This window comes from Lithobates pipiens, unplaced genomic scaffold (assembly GCF_037356315.1).
Source record: "Lithobates pipiens isolate NorthernLeopardFrog02 unplaced genomic scaffold, aLitPip1_a1.2 Scaffold_22, whole genome shotgun sequence".
Lineage (NCBI taxonomy): Eukaryota > Metazoa > Chordata > Amphibia > Anura > Ranidae > Lithobates > Lithobates pipiens.
The window spans coordinates 260,046,313-260,067,592 of NW_027507784.1; the positions used below are offsets into that span (position 1 = coordinate 260,046,313).

Sequence of the window (21,280 nt, forward strand, 5' to 3'; positions counted from 1 at the left end):
GTGTTTATGGGGGTCAAGGGGTAGGCTGTTTAGTATTTGCAACCCCTCAAGTCAGCCTTTCTACTTTTCATATGCTTAGTCACATGTATGCCTCGCATGGTCAGCTGTATTTCACTCTGGTATTGTATGTATATTGTTTCATATCTGACCGGTTTACTGGGGGATGATGGTGGGACAAATGTTTAATGTGGTCTCCTGGAATGTCCGAGGACTGAATGACAAATTCCGTAGAGCTTTAATGTTTCAATTTTTAAAACTGATTAGTCCTCATGTAGTGTTCCTGCAGGAGACGCATCTGGATGGGAGCAGGGTACTGGCCTTACGCAGAGCCTGGATACAGCGGGCGATCCACGCAACATACTCCACCTACTCCCAGGGGGGGTGTCCATTCTAATCAGTAAGGCGGTTCCTTGCACCATCCATCGTGTGATCTCGGACCCAGGAGGAAGGTTTTTGATTGTAGCTGATGATATCAGTACTTGCAAAATGGTCTTGGTAAATGTTTATATTCCGCCTCCCTTCCGGATCCAGATCCTGTATGACCTCTTGGGTAAATTGGCGCCCTACATGCATCTCCCACTCCTTATAGCTGGGGGTTTTAATGCCATACTCTCTACCGCTCTGGACTCCTCCAATGCGTCCAGAGTGGCATCGGCTGACCTTTCTGCCTGGGCAGCCACGGCTGCCCTGACAGAATTGTGGCGGTAGAAAAACCCTACTACCAGAGGTTACTCACATCTTTCCAAAACGCACAGATCCTCCTCGAGAATCGACTTAGCGTTCGCAAATGCGTCAATGCTGCAGTTGGTGGGAGGAGCTAAATATCTCGCAGGTGGTCTATCTGATCACACGCCACTGTCGATACATATTGGTCACACCTCGGTTTCTGGGGGGGGGGGGGGGGGTGGAGGTTGAACCCTGGCTGGCTGGAGGTGGAGGAGGTGTCCACTCGGGTTGCGCCACATTTTAGTAATTATTGGGAAGATAATGCAGGGTCTGCTGACCCAACAACGGTTTGGGAATGCGTTTAAGGCTTGCATGCGCGGCCATTATATTTCAGCCATTAAGCAGGCCCGAAGGTCGCATAATAAGAAAGAACAGGAATTACAGGATAGAGAGAGGGTGTGTGCTCTGGCACATTCAGATAATCAATCCGATGTCACGTATAGTGAACTCCTGGAGGCGAGGCGCGTGTTGGCCCTCCATTATACTGAATTAGCCCACACATCTAGGACGAAGCTAGCTGAATCCCTTTTTGAGCAAGGGGATAAAAATGGTAAGTTGCTTGCTATGTTAGTAGCAGAACAGAGAGTACAGACAAATATACCTTGCATTAAAAATGATCGGGGGTTTATACTTACAAATCCAACGGATATCTTGGACACCTTTGTGGACTACTACAGGGCCTTGTATGCGCCTATTCCTGCCTACAGTCCCCTGGAATTAGATGGGTTGCTGGCGTCTCTGGGTGTCCCAGTGCTGTCTGTGGCAGACAGGGACATTTTGGACGCTGATATCACAGACAGGGAAATTGAGAGGGCCATTAGGTCCTTCCATCCCCATAAATCCCCTGGTCCTGATGGTTTCTGTGTCGAATGGTATCGGTCACATTTGGAGGACTTGGTGCCTAGGCTAAAATATCTCTTTCGTTACTATCTTGAACACAAGTGTGTTCCTGACTCCTGGTTAGAGGCACAGGTTATTCTGCTGCCAAAGCCAGGCAAGGATCCCCTGTAATGTTCATCGTACAGGCCAATAGCGCTGCTGAATCAAGATTTAAAAATCTTAACGAAAGTTTTGGCTACCAGACTTTCACAAGTCATTACTACCTTGGTGGACATAGATCAGACGGGTTTTATCCCCCAAAAATCTACGGACACCAACCTGCGCAGACTGTTTGCTCATTGACAGGACAGGCACGAGAGTAGTGGTATCTCTCGACATGGCTAAGGCCTTTGACTCAGTGAACTGGCAGTATATGCTGGCAGTGCTGAGGCACATGGGCTTTGGAGAGGTTTTCGTGACCTAGATATCCCTGCTCTATAGCAATCCCCGGGCGGTTATTAAAATAGGTACCTCAATCTCCTCTCAGTTTAAAGTGGGCAGGGGCACGCGTCAAGGGTGCCCGCTGTCCCCATCCTTATTTGTGCTAGCAATAGAGCCCCTGGCAATAGCTTTGCGGAGGTCCCCTGAGGTTGGAGCATTGGAGGTAGGGGGCATTAAGGAATGCATAGCGTTATATGCAGATGATATGCTTCTTTCTGCAGGATGCAGGGTCATCCTTGGAGGCAGTGTTTGAGGTGCTGGACAAATTCGCCACATACTCAGGGCTACGAGTTAACTGGGAGAAGTCCAACGTGAGGGCTATTGATGGGGAGGCCCGTGCTCTGGCGACCGTCAAGGTTCCCATTGCATGGGTGCAGGAGTTCAAGTATTTGGGTGTGCGGGTATCACCAAGGGTAGGTGACTATATGTCTCTAAATTTTCTTCCATTACTGGCCAAGGTTAAGGTGCAACTAGATGCATGGAAACACTTGCCGTTGTCCCTGATTGGTAGAGTTAATCTGCTTAAAATGAAAGTCCTGCCGGTGTTCCTATACTTTCTGCGAAACTCACCAATTTGGATTCCCTGTTCTTTTTTTAGAAGGGTGAATAGTTTATTTAGTTCATTTTTATGGGCCGCCACACATCCCAGGATAAGTCTCCGTGTTTTGCAGGAACCCTGGGGTCAAGGTGGCTTGGCATTACCAGATCTTTTTAAGTATTTCATAGCTGGACAGATGGTAGTCGCCAGGTGTTGGTTAACAAGGGATGACTGGGACTCGGCTACGGTATTAGAGGCAGCCCTTCTGGGCTCGTATGAGAGTTTATCCTACTTGGTATACAGGGGTACAAGGGCTTCCCCTTCTCTGACGGCCTCAATGCGAGCAACGGTGAGAGCGTGGGACAGGGCACAGGTTTTGATGAAGAACAGGGTGGGGTGTTGGTCGCCGGACACTCCTCTCTGGTTCAATCCCTGTTTGTCGCATTTTTGTGCGATTCCTGACCCAGTGATCTGGGCCAGGGTTGGCATCAAACAGCTGGGGCACGTAGTGGGGGGGACGAGGCTATATACGTTTGACCAACTAAAAGCTAAATATAATCTACCTAATTGGTATTTATTTCGCTACCTCCAGCTGAGGCATGCCTTCCTCACTCAGTTTGGTTCCGACGCTGTGGAGCTTGGTGTGACTCCCCTGGAGAGGGTGCTGCGGACGGGGGACTTGCTGAAGCCTCTGTCCGCGGTCTACAAAGAGTTGTTCGTTGAAAGACCAAATATGATCCAGAAATGTAGAGACACATGGAGTGCTTTAGTGACAGATTTTGGAGGGGAGGATTGGGATGACATGTGGGATTACCCGTTTCAGACCCTGGTATCAGCAAGAGATAGACTTTATTCAATTTAAAATTCTATACAGGGTGTACTATACTCCTGCACGGCTAGCTGGAATGTATGGTACGGGTTCAGCGGGGTGCTGGCGTTGTACGGCGGACCGTGCTGGCTTTGATCATATATTTTGGCAGTGCCAGCAGATTAAGGACTTCTGGAAGGGAGTGACGGACACCATACAAACAGTCCTTGCGGTGCCGATTCCTATCACAGTCGCGGTATGTTTGCTCGGGCTGGTGGAGGAGTTGGCGCCTCGAAGGGCACAGAGGACTATGATATCTCTGTCTTTGTTTTATGCGCGAAAAGCTATCCTGTTATATTGGAAAAAACCTGAACCACCCACTGTGTCCTATTGGAAAAGCTTGATTAACAAGGCACTACCCCTTTACAAGGCCACATACCTAAGTAGGGGATGCCCCAAGAAATGTGAGAAGGTATGGCAGGGCTGGTTGGACGCCAAAGATACTTTGAATTAAATTATTGAGTGGGGAGAGGATGCCGGGATTCCTTGTTAGCCATTGGTGTGCGTTATGGGTCTTTCTGTTATGCCTACAGGATTGGGACTTGTCATTACTCTTTGGGAAACATGATTTTCATGGGATACAGCTGAGAAACATGGTCTGAGGTCTGGTATTGATTGGAGGGCTGCACAAGGGTCAGGGGGGGGGCTATGGGTCATGTGTTGTATATGTTGTAAGTGTTTGAAAAACTGTTAATAAACATAACTTTACAAAAATAGCTGAAACAGAAAAAAGTGTAGTAGATTATTTATATATTTATAGAATTTATATAGATTGAACAAATTGTATTATGAAGATCTGCAAAAAATGTAAGTTTGTTGCTTAATAGAAATACAATTTCCCCTGTAGAAAATGGGTAATTCTAAGATAAATGGGTGGGGGGAGGGGTTGAATGAAAAAGCTGTGGAAAAAAAAGTGTGGTTGCAGTGGTTGTAGGGATGACGCAACCCGACCATTTTTACTCTGACTTGGCTGTAAGGAAAAAATGTGCTGACCTTGTTAATGCACTTCGCCTTCTCGGGCACACACAGATGCACTTGGAAGCCAAACATTTTGTCATATTTCCTGTGCCATTTGAAATCCTTTATACATCCCATTAGTTAAAATGAAAATGTCACCCGGCATTATGGGAGCTATTGAACAACCTATCATGTAATTGCTCATGCACTTTGGTGATTGACATTGCACTTAAGTGGCATTCTTGTTTTACCTCTTGATGCAGTAATGCCTCATGTATTATAATTGGCCTGTGACCATATCACTTTCCACATGAAAGAAAACTGCTCTGCCAGAAATCTCAACAGACTTACCCTTCTGATATTATTCAAAGCTGCCATGATGTAGTTGGGTAGCAAGCAACATGTAGGCCTTTTTTTTTTTTCTTTTTTTTTTTTTTTCAATGAAATTAGTAATGCCTACATGCAAGGAACTGCTAATTTCTTGGAAGAAAACATTTCATGTTTTACCACTTTAGTATTTATTTTTAACGAACAGAATGATTGTTAATTGAAAACCTAGGCATGGTATAATAACGGCATATGACAGGGTGGTACAGATAGTCACGGCAGTATGTAGGCACAGTAATGCATGGCAAGGCCAAGAATGAGCGGACAATATAAACAAGAAGGGCATACCCTGAAAAAATAAAAATAGTATAAATAAAAAATACCCAAATTGGGCGGTAGTAGTCAGCAGCCATGTCAAAGTACCAGATGGAGGAGAAAAGACAACATTAGACCCCTTTTACACTGGGGCACTTTTCAGGCGTTTCAGCGATTAAAAATAGCGCCTGAAAGGTGCCTCTCAAGCCACCCCAGTGTGAAAGCCCTTGTAGGACGGGAAAAAAAGTCCTGCAAGCAGCATCTTTGGGGCGCTGCGGGAGCCTGCAGTGCGCTTCCGCAGCGCCGCAACACAGGCGCAATTAACCTCTTCTTCAGCCGCTAGCGGGGTTAAGTATCGCCTGCACTGCCCCAGTGTGAAAGGGGTCTCGTTGGGCTGCCCATTGCTACCATATTCTATCATACATCACTTCAGTATTTGTAACTGCTTGTTGACTGCCCCACATACATTTACTGCGGCAGGCGGCCACTTTGTACGTGATCTGGTGCTTCCGGGTCTGGGGGCACACGTGCCGTTGACCAGCTCCCGCTGTGATTTATACACAGCGGGGAGCCCAGCGGCAGGTACCACAGACTTTGTCTGCCTGCGCTTGCCAATGAGACAGTACAGAGGCAGAGCGACAATCTGCCTATGTAAACAAGGCAGATTGTCGTTCTGTCAGAAGTGAGGTACTGATCCTGTGCTTCTGCTAAGCAGGAACACGGCTCTTTTGCCTTTTCCTAGTCAAAGCACCTCTCCCACAGTTAGTAAGCACAATTTAGGCATACATTTAACCCTTTGATCGTCCCTGATGTTAAACACTTCCTAAACAGTGTCATTATTACAGTGACAGTGCACATTTTTAGCACTGATTATAGTATTCGTTTTTAGTATTGGTGTCAATGGTCCTGAAAAAGGGGCAGTTAGGTGTCTGTCTGATTTGTCCGTCAAAATATTGCAAAAAAAAATTAATAAAAATATTCCATTTAGCATCCCATAGACGCTATAACTTTTGCACAAACAAATTAATATACACTCCTTGGGATTTTATTACCAAAAATATGTAGCAGAATACATATTGTTGTGTGTTTTTTTTTTTTTTTCATAATTGTTGGCCTTTTTTTGTTTATAGAACAAAAAATAAAAACCGCAGAGGTGATCAAATGCCACCAAAAGGCAAAAAAAAGGACCAACATTTTTATTTGGGTACAGCAGCGCACAACCGCACAATTGTCAGTTAAAGTTACACAATGCTGTGCCGTAAAAATGGCCTGGTCACGAAGGGGGTGTAAACCTGCTGGTGTGGCGCGATGTCAGACAGACACCCGGCAACAATGATCGCCAGGGGCACGCATTGGTCAGGATGTCTGGTCAGGATATTGAAACCACTTTGCCGCCATAATTTTGCTATATGGCGGGCGGCAAGTGGTTATGCTGCCCACTGCCTGCAGCTGCACAGTTCGGAAAAAGTCTCACTGCCTGTGATTAGTCGTGTGCAGTGTTGGCTTCCTGGCGGGATCGGGCAGGTTGGATCCCGAACACGGCCAAGCCCATCAGTCTCCGCTCACCCAACTTTAAAAATCCTTTGCCGCTGTGTTTGTGTGACAACTGCAGTGGCAGGAGGAAGCTCAGCTGTATTAAAGGGGTTGTAAAGGTAAGTGTTTTTTTTTTACCTTAATGCATCCTATGCATTAAGGTTAAAAAACATCTGCCAGTGACCAGACACCTTAGCCCCCCCCCCCCCCCCCCGTTTTTTACTTACCTGAACCCTTGGACTTGTCCTACGGAGACGCGCCTTCTCTCAGCTAGGGGGTTCTCAGCTGTTCTGCTGATAGATAGCAGCGCAGCCATTGGCTCCCTCTGCTGTCAATCAAATCCAATGACGCAGCCGCCGAGTCTATGGACACCAAATGCTGGACTCGGGAGCATGCCCGTAAGGTAATCCCCTGGGAAAACACTTCTCCCGGGGGTTATCTAATGCGGGGAGGAGCCAAAAGAGCCACTGGGGGAACCCAGAAGAGCAGGATTGGGGCCACTCTGTGCAAAACGAGCTGCACAGTAGAGGTAAGTATAGCATGTTTATTTAAAAAAAAAAGGAATGTTTAGTATCACTTTAAGGGTGGGGTGTCTGTTTTAGTGCACCTCTGCATATGATGTGTGCCCCAGATCCATCTAATTGTTTACGATGTGTGTAGCCCACAGTGACGTGTCCTATGGCGGCGCAATCAAAATTTACAAAGAGTATCTGAGACACTGTTTATGGATTTCCCTGATGGATTGTTATACAACTCTGGCTTCAGTTGTGGGTCACCGCTTCTCTTCCTATTTTATTTCTCACTAAAGCCACACACACACTATCAGATTTTCTGCAGATTTCTTGTCTTCAGATTTACCAAAACCATGTAGTACAAGGGCCTGCCTGATTGCATACAAATTGAAACTCCTAAGGTTTGACCTCATATGATATGGTTTTGGTAAATCTGAAGGAAAAAATCAGCAGAAAATCTGATAGTGTGTATGGGGCTTAAAGGTATAATTTAGTTGCTTTTGAGTATAAACTGAATCTTGTTCTCCGTTCCTTTGATTCTCTTCCCCCCCCCCCCCCCATAGGTCCCAGTTCACAGGTATGCAGTTTCATGACTCTGCTGACTTGGCTGCTTGAATTTAACGCATTGCAGCTGGAAGTAAAGTGAGCCCTAATACCAATCATGTCCATGATTGAGACTTCACTGCTTTATGTGTAACCTATAAAACCGTGAATGCTTCTAGCTTTTTCAAAGCACTAGACTTTTACTGACAAGGCTGCAATTAAATCCATTAAATAGATTGCAGTAGGAACAGCCTGAAAGGAAGTGGTTCTTTTTATTCACCTCCATGAGGCAGGGATAGTGTTTTATAAAGATTTAAAACTCACTCCGCTTAAAACTAACCTTCATTCATTCTTTTATTTTTCTAAAAAGTGATATATATGTTATATATAACTTGATTAAAATAAATGTTCCCATTTATGTTAGTGTTGTAGGTTTAAAATCTCCTTTTATTTATTTATTTATTTTTTCTTCTAGTTGTCTTTTACCTCTTCACCTTTGTCCATTAATTTAACTTTTCATGTGCCGTTTACCTTTGATGTTCACAAATGTATGTTAAACATACTCACAAGTTGAGTGACTTGTGAGTTGTCTTTTTACCACCCCTTCTGATTTCACCTCTCGTCCTAGTCGACGATCGATTCATTAGCACTGCTGGTAGGTCTTGAATGTCCCATTCAGGATCAAAGTGTAATACTATGGCCCCGCAACCTGTATATGCCTATACAGTATCTCTCACAAAAGTGAGTACACCCCTCACATTTTTGTATATATTTTATTATATCTTTTCATGTGACAAAACTGAAGAAATTTCATTTTGCTACAATGAAAAGTTGTGAGTGTATAGCTTGTAAAATGGGGTAAATTTGCTGTCCCCTTATTCTATTTTTTTTTTTCTCTTTCTTTTATAATAATAATATAAAAATGTGTATTTCCAGGGATTTATTTGACATTAAACTATGTGGTTTTATTTGATGTTTTGTATGTTTTATATTTCTTGTTGAAATACTCAATAATAACTTATTAAACAAAAAAAATACAAGATAACTCAACACAGCCATTAATGCGTAAACCGCTGGCAACAAAAGTAAGTACACCCCAAGTGAAAATGTCCAAATTGGGCCTAATTAGCCATTTTCCCTCTCGGTGTCACGTGACTCGATAGTGTTACAAGGTCTCAGGTGTGATTAGGGAGCAAGTGCATTAAATTTGATGTTATTGCTCTCACTATCTTACTGGTCACTGGAAGTTCAACATGGCACCTCATGGCAAAGAACTCTCTGAAGATCTGAAAAAAAGAATTGTTGCTCTACATAAAGATGGCCTAGGCTATAAGAAGATTGCCAAGATCGTGAAACTAAGCTGCAGCACAGTGGCCAAGACCATACAGCGTTTTAACAGGACTGGTTCCACTCAGAACAGGCCTCGCCATGGTCGACCAAAGAAGTTGAGTGCACGTGCGCAGCGTCATATCCAAAGGTTGTCTTTGGGAAATAAATGAGTGCTGCCAGCATTGCTTCAGAGGTTAAAAGGGTGGGGGGTCAGCCTGTCAGTGCTTTGACCATACGCCGCCCACTGCATCACATTGGTCTGCATGGCTGTCATCACAGAAGGAAGCCAGAATGATGCACAATAAAGCCTGCAAACAGTTTTGCTAAAGACGAGCAGACTAAGGACATGGATTACTGCAACCATGTCCTGTGGTCTGATGAGACCAAGATAAACTTATTTGGTTCAGATGGTGTCAAGCGTTTGTGGCGGCAACCAGGTGAGGAGTACAAAGACAAGTGTGTCTTCCCTACAGTCAAGCATGGTGCTGGGAGTGTCATGGTCTGGGGCTGCATGAGTGCTGCTGCCACTGGGGAGCTACAGTTCATTGAGGGAACCATGAATGCCAACATTTACTGTGACATACTGAAGCAGAGCATGATCCCCTCCCTTTGGAGACTGGGCAGCAGGGCAGTATTCCAACATAATGACCCCAAACACACCTCCAAGATGACCACTGGCTTGCTAAATAAGCTGAGGGTAAAGGTGATGGACTGGCCTAGCATGTCTCCAGACCTAAACCCTATTAAGCATCTGTGGGGCATCCTCAAACGGAAGATGGAGGAGCGCAAGGTCTCTAACATCCACCAGCTCTGTGATGTCATCATGGAGGAGTGGAAGAGGACTCCAGTGGCAACCTGTGAAGCTCTGGTGAACTCCATGCCCAAGAGGTTAAGGCAGTGCTAGGAAAATAATAGTATAAAACAAACTAAAACTCGTGCCAATGGAGAACTATATAGTGCAAGATTATAATTAATAAAGACCACAGCAGCTGTTACAAAGGTACTAGACCTTAAAAAGAATGTATAAGGCTTAACAGTGCTTGTGGAAAAAGTATAGATGTGTATACACAATAAAACTAAAATAATACTCAATGGTAAATAGCACAGTGAAAAAATATAAATAAGTGCCTAGTGCTTCCAACAGCAACGCAAATATCAAGGTTGAAGGAAATGTTCAGAGACCACACTCAATGAAAAGAACAAGAAATCCCCTCTTGTGACCCCAGTCACCAGAGCCTGTAGACCCTCAGCTTTGCAGTCCAGGGGTCAAAAATTACTAAAATAGTGGCCACACAAAATATTGACACTTTAGGCCCAATGTGGACATTTTCACTTGGGGGTGTACTTTTGTTGCCAGCAGTTTAGACATTAATAGCCGTTTGTTATTTTGAGGGGACAGCAAATTTACACTGTGATACAAGCTGTACACTCACTACTTTCCATTGTAGCAAAGTGTAATTTCTTCAGTGTTGTCACATGAAAAGATATAATAAAATATTTTAAAAAAATGTGAGGGGTGTACTCACTTTTGTGAGATACTGTAGATCAGGGGTAGATAACCTTAGAGAGATGGAGATATGTATAGATGTGTATATTTAAATAATCAGGGTTCGACAAATGCCGGGTCACAATTGCAACTAGAAAAGTCAGGTCAGCACATCACACATTGGTTTCCCATCGGTACCGCCTGTTACCAGTATCCCATTGGTGCTGCCTGTTAGTGTCCCATCAGTGCCGCATCATCACCAGACATTAGTGTAGAAGAAAAACTACTTATTTGCAAAATTAAAAAAAAAACGGAAAGAAAAGACACCTTTTTTTTTCATGTATTTAGCAAAAAATTAAATGCCATCATTGGATAAATACCACCAGGAGGAAGGTCTATCTGTCTGAAAAAAAAAGATAATTTAATTTGTAGAGTAGAGGAAGTTGGGTTTATGAGTTAAAGTCCACTTTAACTTGACACGTGGCCATGACCCATTTCATACTCTCCTAACTCTTGATCCAAGGTTGAACTGATTGTGCAAGAACGTTTTTATCTGAATAAGTCTTCTTATTGGCTGTCTCCTTGACTATTATGGTTTCTGTATAATGGAAGTGCTCACATGACCCCACCCCGGCTGTAATAAGAGCCAAAACTTGTAGATGGACAGAGCCAAGAGTGGCTGTTAAAGTGAAGGCAAATGAGATCTCTTCCATGTTGAAGTACATTTTTGATTGTGTCACCTGTGTAATTATTGCATTGCAGTGATATTTGTCCAAATGTATTCTCTGCCTGTATTAAAATAAAATAAAAAGAGAGTGAGAATAGCAACATATTCAAAAGCCTCTTTCCAACGTTCATGAACTTATCACAAATGCATCATTTATCACACTACCATGAGATTTCTAAAGAGCATCTATAAAACTCGTTATGAATTCCAAGGTTCATCTGGTGCCAAGCGGGCCGCACTCTGAATAACGATGTGTTCGGTAATTACATTCAATGTTGAAGAACACTGGGGGAGTTGGTGAGAAGGGAATACTTGCACTAAAAGCATAAATGCCCTAATCTCTTTTTATTTGTAATATCTAGTAAAAAACACTCTGCAATACCAAATTCTAATGATACTTTGTGGTTAGTAGCATGTCTTGTTTTCCTATTGTCACTGGAAATTGAGCTGGTCTCAGAATAGCTTATATCGATTACTATAAGAAACATTTTGTTCCTTCGCTGATGGTACTCGCAATGCAATTATGCCACATGCTTTGAGAGAAAAAAGAATTAATTGCTGAATTTTGTAGTAAAATGTGTAGACCTGTGTGTTTTGTGTAACAACTGCTATGTGTGAATTTTGCATATTATATTTGTCAATTATGTAGTGGCAACATTTTCTGCTGCAATTTAGAAGGACATTGAACCATTCACTTAATCTATGCCCTTGAGAATATAGTGTACTGCCTTTCTGAAAACACATCCGCTATATAAAGCTATATTGATTGGAAGATGATTAAAGGAAGCATGTCTAACGCAGTGATGATCAACTTTCTTAACAAAGGGGCCCCCAAGTGTGGCCCCTGACTTAACCAAAGGGGCTGCATATGACAATTTTATGAATTTTCAGTTCAAAAGACCGCAGACACAAAATGGGATATAGCGAAAGACTAGAGATGGTCATGGACTGCAAACACAGTGCAGGAGATGGTGAGATTCTGCAAACATGGTACAAGCGATGGTCCGAGACTGTGGACATGATACAAAAGATGATCAGAGATTGTGTACATGATGCAAGAGATGGTCAGAGACTGCAGACATGGTGCAGGCAATGGTGAGATACCAGGGGCATGACACGAGGGATGGTCAGAGACTGCAGACGTGGTGCCGGCGATGGTGAGATACCAGGGACATGACACAAGGGATGGTCAGAGACTGCAGACAAGATACGAGATAGTCAGAGATGGCTAGAGACTGCGGACATGATACAGGAGATGATCAGACTGCAGACAATTTGTGAGATGGTCAGAGACTGCAGACATGGTGCAGGCAATGGTAAGATACCAGGGACATGACACAAGGGATGGTCAGAGAATGCAGACAAGATATGAGAGGGTCAGAGACTGTGGACATGTGAGAAAAAAAGATGGCTACAGACTGCGGACATGATACAAGAGATAATCACAGACTGCAGACAATATGTGAGATGGTCTGAGACTGTAGACATGCTGCAGCAGACTGCCGGAGACGGTGAACTTGCTATAGGAGTTGGTGGATTGGAGTCATGCTTCAGGAGACCTATTACATGGAACTGCTGGAAATCCATTGCTGCAATAAGGAAACACAGATTAGTATCTGCAGGGGCCCTGATGCTCGCACAAAAAAGCCCAAAGGGCTGCAGGTTGGGCAACAGGACTGTAGAGAGTTTGCTGTGGGGTAAGGGGCCCAATGACTATCAGCTAGGAAAAATGTAGCCACGCCAATCTACTCTCCCCCTAGAAGACTCGGGCACAGTATGTCTTTGTTTTGCAGTTTCACCACAAATTGTGGGATTGGTTAAACTTTTCCTATGCCTGCACTTTTACGTGCTTGGGAGTAAAACCTACCCGTTTATCACTCTTCATTTGTTTACCTTGTCAAATAGAGATCTGAGGAACCAGGCATTTTAAGGATATCTAAACATTCCTCATATGGTGTGGCATTAGTTTCTTGTCTGCAAGCCAGGATTTGGTGCGTTTCATTTACTGGTAGACTCCAATGTTCAGTTAAGGATTTGGTATTTATTAACCACTTGCTTACTGGGCACTTAAACCCCCCTCAGTCCCAGACCAATTTTCAGCTTTCAGCGCTGATGCACTTTGAATGACAATTGCGCGGTCATACAACACTGTACCCAAATGAAATTTTTATCATTTCTTTCCCACAAATAGAGCTTTCTTTTGGTGGTATTTAATTACAGCTCGGAGTTTTATTTTTTGCTAAACAAACAAAAAAAGATGCAAAAAAATAAATAAAAAAATCATGTTTAATAGTTTGTTATAAAATTTTGCAAACAGGTCATTTTTCTCCTTCATTGAAATGCGCTGATGAGGCGGCACTGATGGGCTGCACTGGTGGGCACTGATGGGCTGCACTGATGGGCTGCACTGGTGGGCACTGATGGGCTGCATTGGTGGGCACTGATGGGCTGCATTGGTGGGCACTGATGGGCATAGTTAAAGAGGAAGTAAACCCTGATGGGTTTACTTCCTCTTTTTTTCCCTGCAAAGGTAAAGCATAATGGACTACTATGCATCGCATAGTAGCTCATTATGTGTCACTTACCTGACACAGGAGCCAGCGAAGTCGCCGCTGATCCCTGTAGTCCGCCGCGTCCATCTTGCTGGTGGCGTCTCGCAGCTCCGACCAATGACAGCGGCGAAGCCGCGATGACGTCACTCCCGCGCATGCGCACGGGAGTCGCGTCTCGCAGCTCCGACGCTGCCATTCGGCGAAGCCGCGATGACGTCACTCCCGCGCATGCGCACGGGAGTCGACAAATTAGGCAAATCCATTCTTGGACTTGCCGCATTTAGTGCGCCTGCGCGCCGCTGTCTACTACTTTTCGGGCAAATATCTCCTAAACCATATAGGTTTAGGAGATATTGCTTGGACCTACAGGTAAGCCTTAATCTAGGCTTACCTGTAGGTCAAAGTGGTTTGAAGGGGTTTACTTCCTCTATAAGGCGGCACTGATGGGCAAAGATGGGCACAGATAAGATGGGCACAGATAAGATGGGCACAGATAAGATGGGCACAGATAAGATGGGCACAGATAAGATGGGCACAGATAAGATGGGCACAGATAAGATGGCACGGATGGGTGGCACAAATGGGTGGCACGGATGGGCACTAAGAGGTACCACTGATGGGACTGATGGGCACTGATAGGTGGCACTGATAGGTGGCACTGATGGGCGGCACTGATGGGCACTGGTAGATGACACGGATGGGCACGGATATGTGGCACTGGGGTGCAGCACCTTTGAGGCAGATTGTGGGCACTGCTGGGTGGCACTGTGGGCACTGCTGGGTGGCACTGACGGGGGGCACTTATTTTTTTATTATGTTTAGCTATGAGGGGGCAGGTGGACACTGGCAGGTGGGCACTGGCAGGGCTGGCCGTGATCGGGACTGATGTCCCGATCACGGCCGCCGGTGATCGGCTTTTTTTTTCTCCTCTCCTCAGGGGGCGTGCAGGCCACTCGTGCACGGGACGACGTCAATAGACGTAGTCCTGGCAAAGGAGCTCCGCACTGTAGCCGTCATTCGGCTATAGCGTGGGTCTCAAGTGGTTAAACTAATATGCTTGTCTAAGTATGGGGCTTCTGTTGTAGGCAGTGTTGGGCACATGTTTTATTCCTATCAAGATGTAACCTGCATGGCATTTGCCCTTCCTTTGCTACTACTACTACTTTGCTTTTTCATTTTGAATAAAACCTCACATTTTTTTTCTCCCCATCTATACCCTTTTGGAGAGATTTCCCTTAACTGCCTGTTGCGTAGAGCAGTGTTTCTCAACCTTTTTCTTTCAGTCAAGCCACCCTTTTAAAATTATGGACAGTCTTGAGGCACCCCATTCTAAAATTCATTGTAAAAACTATTCTAAAAGTTTTGCATAATGCAGCAACATCCACACAGGTAGGACACCCAACATTAGAGGTGATTTATTCTTCCAAAGCAAATACCTGTTGCAATTTGTACTGACTAGTATCTCTGGACATAATTGTTCAGCGTTTAAAATCCTTCTATAGCCAGAGCATGCGCTTTCATTTTATGACCTCAGCATTGTAATGGCAATAAAACGACAATAGATGTTGACAACCCAGTATCGGCTTATTCGAAAAATCTCCTTACTTGTTGTAAATGCAGCCTGTCTGCTGGCCATCTCTTCCCACAACCTACTGCATTCCATACATTCCTTGCAGATTCCCCTCAACAGTTTACTATCAATTTCTAAGGACAACTTATTCTATGGTACCTAGCTGCCTGAAGGCAGTGATTCCTGTATTGACTCTGCCTCTTGAAACTCCTCTCTTCAGCTCCTCTGTAGTTCAGAAGGCATGCTCTGTGAAATATTGGGGCACAGCAGTGCCCATCAGCAGGGCATAGTGAATACGTGTTGCAGAATTAAAGGAACTAAATGTGTGGGGGTCTTCACTAGAAATAATTGAAGTACAATGTAAAAGAGTAGAATTATTTAAAAAGCAGTGTTGCTAAACCTTTTTTCCAGTCAAGGCACCCTCTAAAATGGACAATCTTGAGACACCCCATTATAAAATAGAAAACTACACAAGCTTTACACAAACACAATGCAGCAACATCCACACGTAGCACACCCAACGTTAGAGTTTTTTTAGATTTACTCTTCCAAAACACATACTTTTCCACTCTGGTACTGACTAGTATTCCGATGTTTCTCTTCTCCCTCAATCAGTCAGCTGATGTCACCCAAGTGCTGAGGGAGAGGGGCACAAGGGGGTCAAACAAGGATGCTGTAGAGCAGTGGTGGCTGGTGCTATCTTTTTTTTTTTTTTGGGGGGGGGGGGGTTCTAAACAAACCCCTCCAGGCAGAGACTGACCTATATGTACACTCTGCTACAAGTATTACTTGCTTCATGTGATGCTCATATTATGCCTTTGAATAAGGATAAAGGCAATTCAAAGCATAAATATAAACATGATTGGCTTTACACTCACGGTGGACTCGGCTCCCTGGTCACAGATCCTCAGACAAAGCTCCCTGATCCTGGCTCCCCAGCCAGTTCCTCGGTTACGGCTCGGAAGACATTGCGATGCCTTCTAGACCTCTGTGTACTGTTAGTTGCAGTGCATTTTCAGATTTCAGTGCCGTGGCAAATCTTTTGGTGTAATCCAGTCTATGAGTACTCATGAACTGAGCATGGAGGCTTGGCTGAAGGATTGGGCCCTACCTCACAGTTGGTACTGTTGGGTGTCCGTTTAAAAATCCCTACGGCTCCTCGGACACAGGTCCCCTAACGCAACTCTCTTCTGCGGCTTCCTTGTTAACCCAGTCTGGAAACTGGAAGTAACGCAGTGTCAAAATTTTAATTCACTATTGGCTAAGATCACAAGTAGGGGGGTTTGGGACGCAGCGTACTCTGCACCCCAAGGATATCATAAAACAATCGTGCTTGTGTAAAAACAATTTACCTAATTAAAACCTATTAGTCCGGTGCCCAGCGCAGTGCAGGGGGGGGGGGGGGGCAGCCTCTTATAGACCGGCCGCCGCTGCTGTGGAGGCAACAGGCGTCCTCCTTATTAACTAATGATCTCATTGTTAGGATTCCAGTGTCTAAAAAGTCATAATGGTGCATAATGAAAACCCATGGCTTTGTGTAACTAAAAGGCAGACTTGATCCACCTGCTGGCTTGTATACAATTTTTTGATTAATTTTCAGGCATTTTGCAAGGCACCCTGGTTGAAAAAGGCTGCACTATAGCAGTGTCAAAATGAATTGTTAATTAAAACAAAAGTATTTTTTTTTTTTATGTTTGTTTTTTGCTTATTTTTTTTTTATTTTTTTTTAACCTTACTGCATTCCCCTCAATACTTACCTGAGCTTGATCTCGATCAATCGATGTGCATGAGTGCTGAGGCTCTCTCACTCCTCAATGGCTCCGATACAGCTGCAAGAGCCATTGGCTCCCGCTGCTGTCAATCACAGCCACTGACGAAGGAGTAGGACCAAGCCCGTTCTATGTGTCTTATGGCACACAGAGCAAGGCTCGGGTGTAGGGTGTCCACATTTCCAACATATCATTTAGGGACATGCGCACCCCCCCCCCCCCCCCCCCCCCAGCATGAATCTGTTGGTGCCATCACGTGATGTCGCTAAGTGGCCCTGCCACTTTCCCATTTAAGAAATGTCACTCTGCTTACAATGCAGTCGGTGGGTGGCTGTGCTCAAGAGTAGCAGGGTTTATTAACTTTAATGCCTTTGATAGGCAAACATACATTAAACAAATGCTTTTTCTAACGTTGCAGGCAGCCACTTGGATTCAAAGAGTGTAATTTGTTCTTTCAATGTTAGGCTAACGTACATTAAACAAATGCTCTTTAAATATAAGGCACTAAAGTTGCATTTAAAAAAAAAAAAAACATACTTTAGACTACAAAAGGAATAAAAATGACCCGAGTGATCTGGAGTAAAGATTTGAAAAAAATAAAGCCTCAAGACTAATGTAAAATGAGCTTCCCCCACTTGATATGTACAAATCCACGCACAATGCAGTGAATGCACAAAACTAAATTCCAATTCAAATTAGGGGTGATGTCAGCGGCGGGAGGTGGCAAAACAGGGCGGGCCGACACCCACGGCTCCTCCTTTGTGAAAGCGATTAACTAGGAAGGGGAGGGGGCTTTATCCACCTCTTGCTGTGTTTCTCCAGGGGAGGGTGGGTGCCGATTGGCACGCCAGGATGATGTCATCAGAACTTGATGCAGCTGTTCTCTGCAGAATCATGAACAGCTGCATCGGCTGTGTCAGTTTCCCTCCGGGACACTGTATTTTCCCAGGATGAAGGTGCCCGGGACAGACCCGCAACATGCGCGCACGAGTGCCCCCATAGCAAGCAGGAGCATCGGCTGGGTATCCGAGGAGAGGAGGGTCGGGGCTGCTCTGTGCAAAACCATTACACAGACCGGGTAAGTATAACGTGTTTTAATAAAAAAAAAAAAAAATAGTGAATGAACACAGTTTTTTCTGGTCAACATAAATTCATTAGAGTTGTGTGTTTGTGTTTTTTTTTTTTTTTTTGTTTTGTTTTTTTATGTGTGCGTGTGTGTATAATCTGCCTTTTTCATCAGTTGCTCTGGGATAATCAATTTATATCTAAAATCACTGAACAGTATAAAAATAATGTTCCTTTAACTGGGCTGGGGACCTTGTGTCAGTGTTGTCTGTGAGCAGACAATGAAAAGCTTTATTCATTAGTCTTACCGAAGAGCAGAGAATCGCACTAATCACATTTGGGCAAGTCTTGACTCGCTTCTTCCTAATCCATGAAATAGCAAGTTAGTGGCAAACATCTGTGCATTCAGGCAGATAACCTATTAGCCTCTCTCAAAGTCCTTTAATGGTTTTTGATGCTCTGCCAAGACTCATCTGGTAATAAGCATACAGGCATGTAGCAATGGAAAAATTTCATATATTATTGACATTATTCACTTAAAGCGTTTATAACTGTTTAGGCCTCATGCACACTGCCAAAAAAGGCACTTCAGAGTTTTTTATTTTTTATTTTTTATATGCCTCTGATCTGAATTTGAAGAAGAGCTTACTGACAAAATTTACACGCCCATGTGCATACATTTCTAGTAGCTAGAATAAATGTATATTTTAACTACTTTAAGACGGGCCTTTTCTGGCTCTTTTTGCTTTACATGTAACAACCATCTCTTTTTGGTACTGGATTACTTAGAACCCCCAAATATTGTATATTTCTTTTTTTTTTTTTTTTTTAAAGCAGAGGCCCTAGAGAATAAATTGGTGGGTGTCGCACAGTATTTGCACAGCAGTTTTTAAAACACTTTTTTTGGGGGGGTACACTTTTTGTCAATTTTAATGCACAAACACATAACCCAAACACAATGCTTTGGTAGGATTTAAAATATTGTTATGCTGAGTAAATGGATACCAAACTTATCAAGCTTTAAAATTGCGCACACCCAAGCAATGGCAACAAACGATGTAAATTTTACTATCCATAGACGACACTTTAAAAGCCTTTACCACTTTTTAGATTTACACGGTGGTCTGATGCTAGAATTACTGCCCATGATCTAACATTCGCGGCGATACCTCACATGTGGGACGGTCGCTGTTTGTGCACGATTGCCTTTACAAAAGAGCCTACCGTCGGCTCTAAAAAAAAAAAACACAATACGGGGATGATGCAGGCATCATCCCTGTATAATTACTTGAATTCAAGCAACGTATCGGTTTTGGCTGGTCATCAAGTGATTAATCAAAAGAATAGGTTTACGTGATTGCACTCCGCCTCCCATGCATAATTGCATGCCAAAACAAATTTTTTTTACTCTGCAATTTTCCGTCAGCTTTTGGCTTAAAGATCTAACGAACGTGAGAGTATTTTAAAAAGCCCATGTACATGCAGCTTGAAATCGGAACTTGATTGTGTCTGAGCCCCCCACCGCTGGGAGCAGACAATGTCTAGTCAGGATGGATTCCCCTGTCCACATTGTTTGCTAGGGGAATCGTGCAAATTTCTTTCCTGCAACCCATGGTTGCAAGAAATTAATTGGCACCATCTGTGGTCTGCCTAAGGGTGGATGAATTGAGAGACTGTTATCTGTAAAATATCTAAACGCCCATGATTTCATCATGAGATATTGGAAGCTTTCTTTGACAATTTAAAGGAGCCTTTCGGCGAGCTGCTGAGAGCCTGAGCTGGCCGCTCCCGCCCCCTTCACAGCCCTGCGCTCCAGTGAGTGCGGGTTGGGGGGGGGGGCGCAGAGCAGAGTGTTGGTGTCTGACAGCAGCTCTCTGCTCAGGAAGCTGTGAGAACCGAGTAACCAGCAGTGTTGGATCACTCTGTTCTCAGTGTTAGAGGCGCTGGGGGACAGATGCAGCATCGGACCAATGCTGCACCCACCTAGGTAAGTATGATTCTAAAAAAACAAAAAAAAACCCATGCATCTCTTTTAAGGTAGAATATAAAACAACTTCTTTTAACCCCCTAAAGGTTGTCTTTTTAGGAGTCTGTGGCTACTTTCAAAAGGTGAAGACTGTGTACTTGGTGAAACTCTGATGAGGCCCATTACATATCTAGACCACGTATTGATGTTTATAAGCAAAATTGCAAATATATCTGCGAGGGTGTACGTTTTATTCAATTCCATCCAGTAGGCAGGCTTTGTGGTGAGCCCAAAGAAATGCCCCATAGTTCTGATGTAAATCTTATTTTGGGTTGTTTTGTTTGAGTAGACAACTATTTAAACACCTTTTCAGGTTTTTATTGCTGTGTACGTCCCCACAGAGCACATTAATACTCCTTTTTTCATGGTCTTCGTTGTCACCAGACACTAGATCCCAGAGATCTAGGGAGCAGAAATTACCTGGAGATCTTGACTTTTCATCTAAGGGTCCATTTAGGCTATAAATTGCATTTAACACACGCCCTAACCCATGCGTTATTGTGTGTTAAGGCAGCCCATTCTTTGGGATGGCAGTGCACCTTAACACACTAGACCCATTCATGGTTTCCTGCAGTCACTATGATTCTTCCCTTGATTCTGCCATACTGGGACAAAGGAAAAGCAAAAACTGGTTATTAGGAGCAGGTAACAAATCCAATGTTACCAGTACCTGGGTCATGTTGTCCCATGTGTTTTTTGGCTAGAATGTGGGAAAATTTTAACCCGTTAGGTTTTTTATTGTTTTCTCTATCCTTGCTAGGGGGATTGACTTTCTCTCTGTCCTGATTACCAATGTCTCTGGGACTGAAAATTAGGGAAAATTTGAAATTTTGGGGAGAACTTTATGGAGAGATTTACTTCAGTTTGACTTTGGAGAGATTTGTTCTCATTCCTCGTTGGTTGTCTCTACAGAACATGAAGGAATGGAAAATCTCCTTAATGGGTAACGGGGCAGAAAAAGACAGGTTTTACTCATTACCTTCTCTATTTAAAATAGGGCAAAATAAGGTCCTATTTTTGACAAACAATGAGTGAAACCCCAAATAATTTATAATGGTAATGTTGGCAAACTATGATGGATCATTTTTGTAAAGGCATTTTATATGTTCTATACACT

At 43.8% G+C, this 21,280-nt stretch overlaps 1 protein-coding gene across 1 annotated transcript in view; it reads left to right on the top strand.

The window, feature by feature from the left end:
• The window catches only part of MOSMO (modulator of smoothened), an 81,191-nt gene that overhangs the window by 44,770 nt on the left and 15,141 nt on the right, over window positions 1–21,280 (top strand). The window lies entirely within an intron of this gene.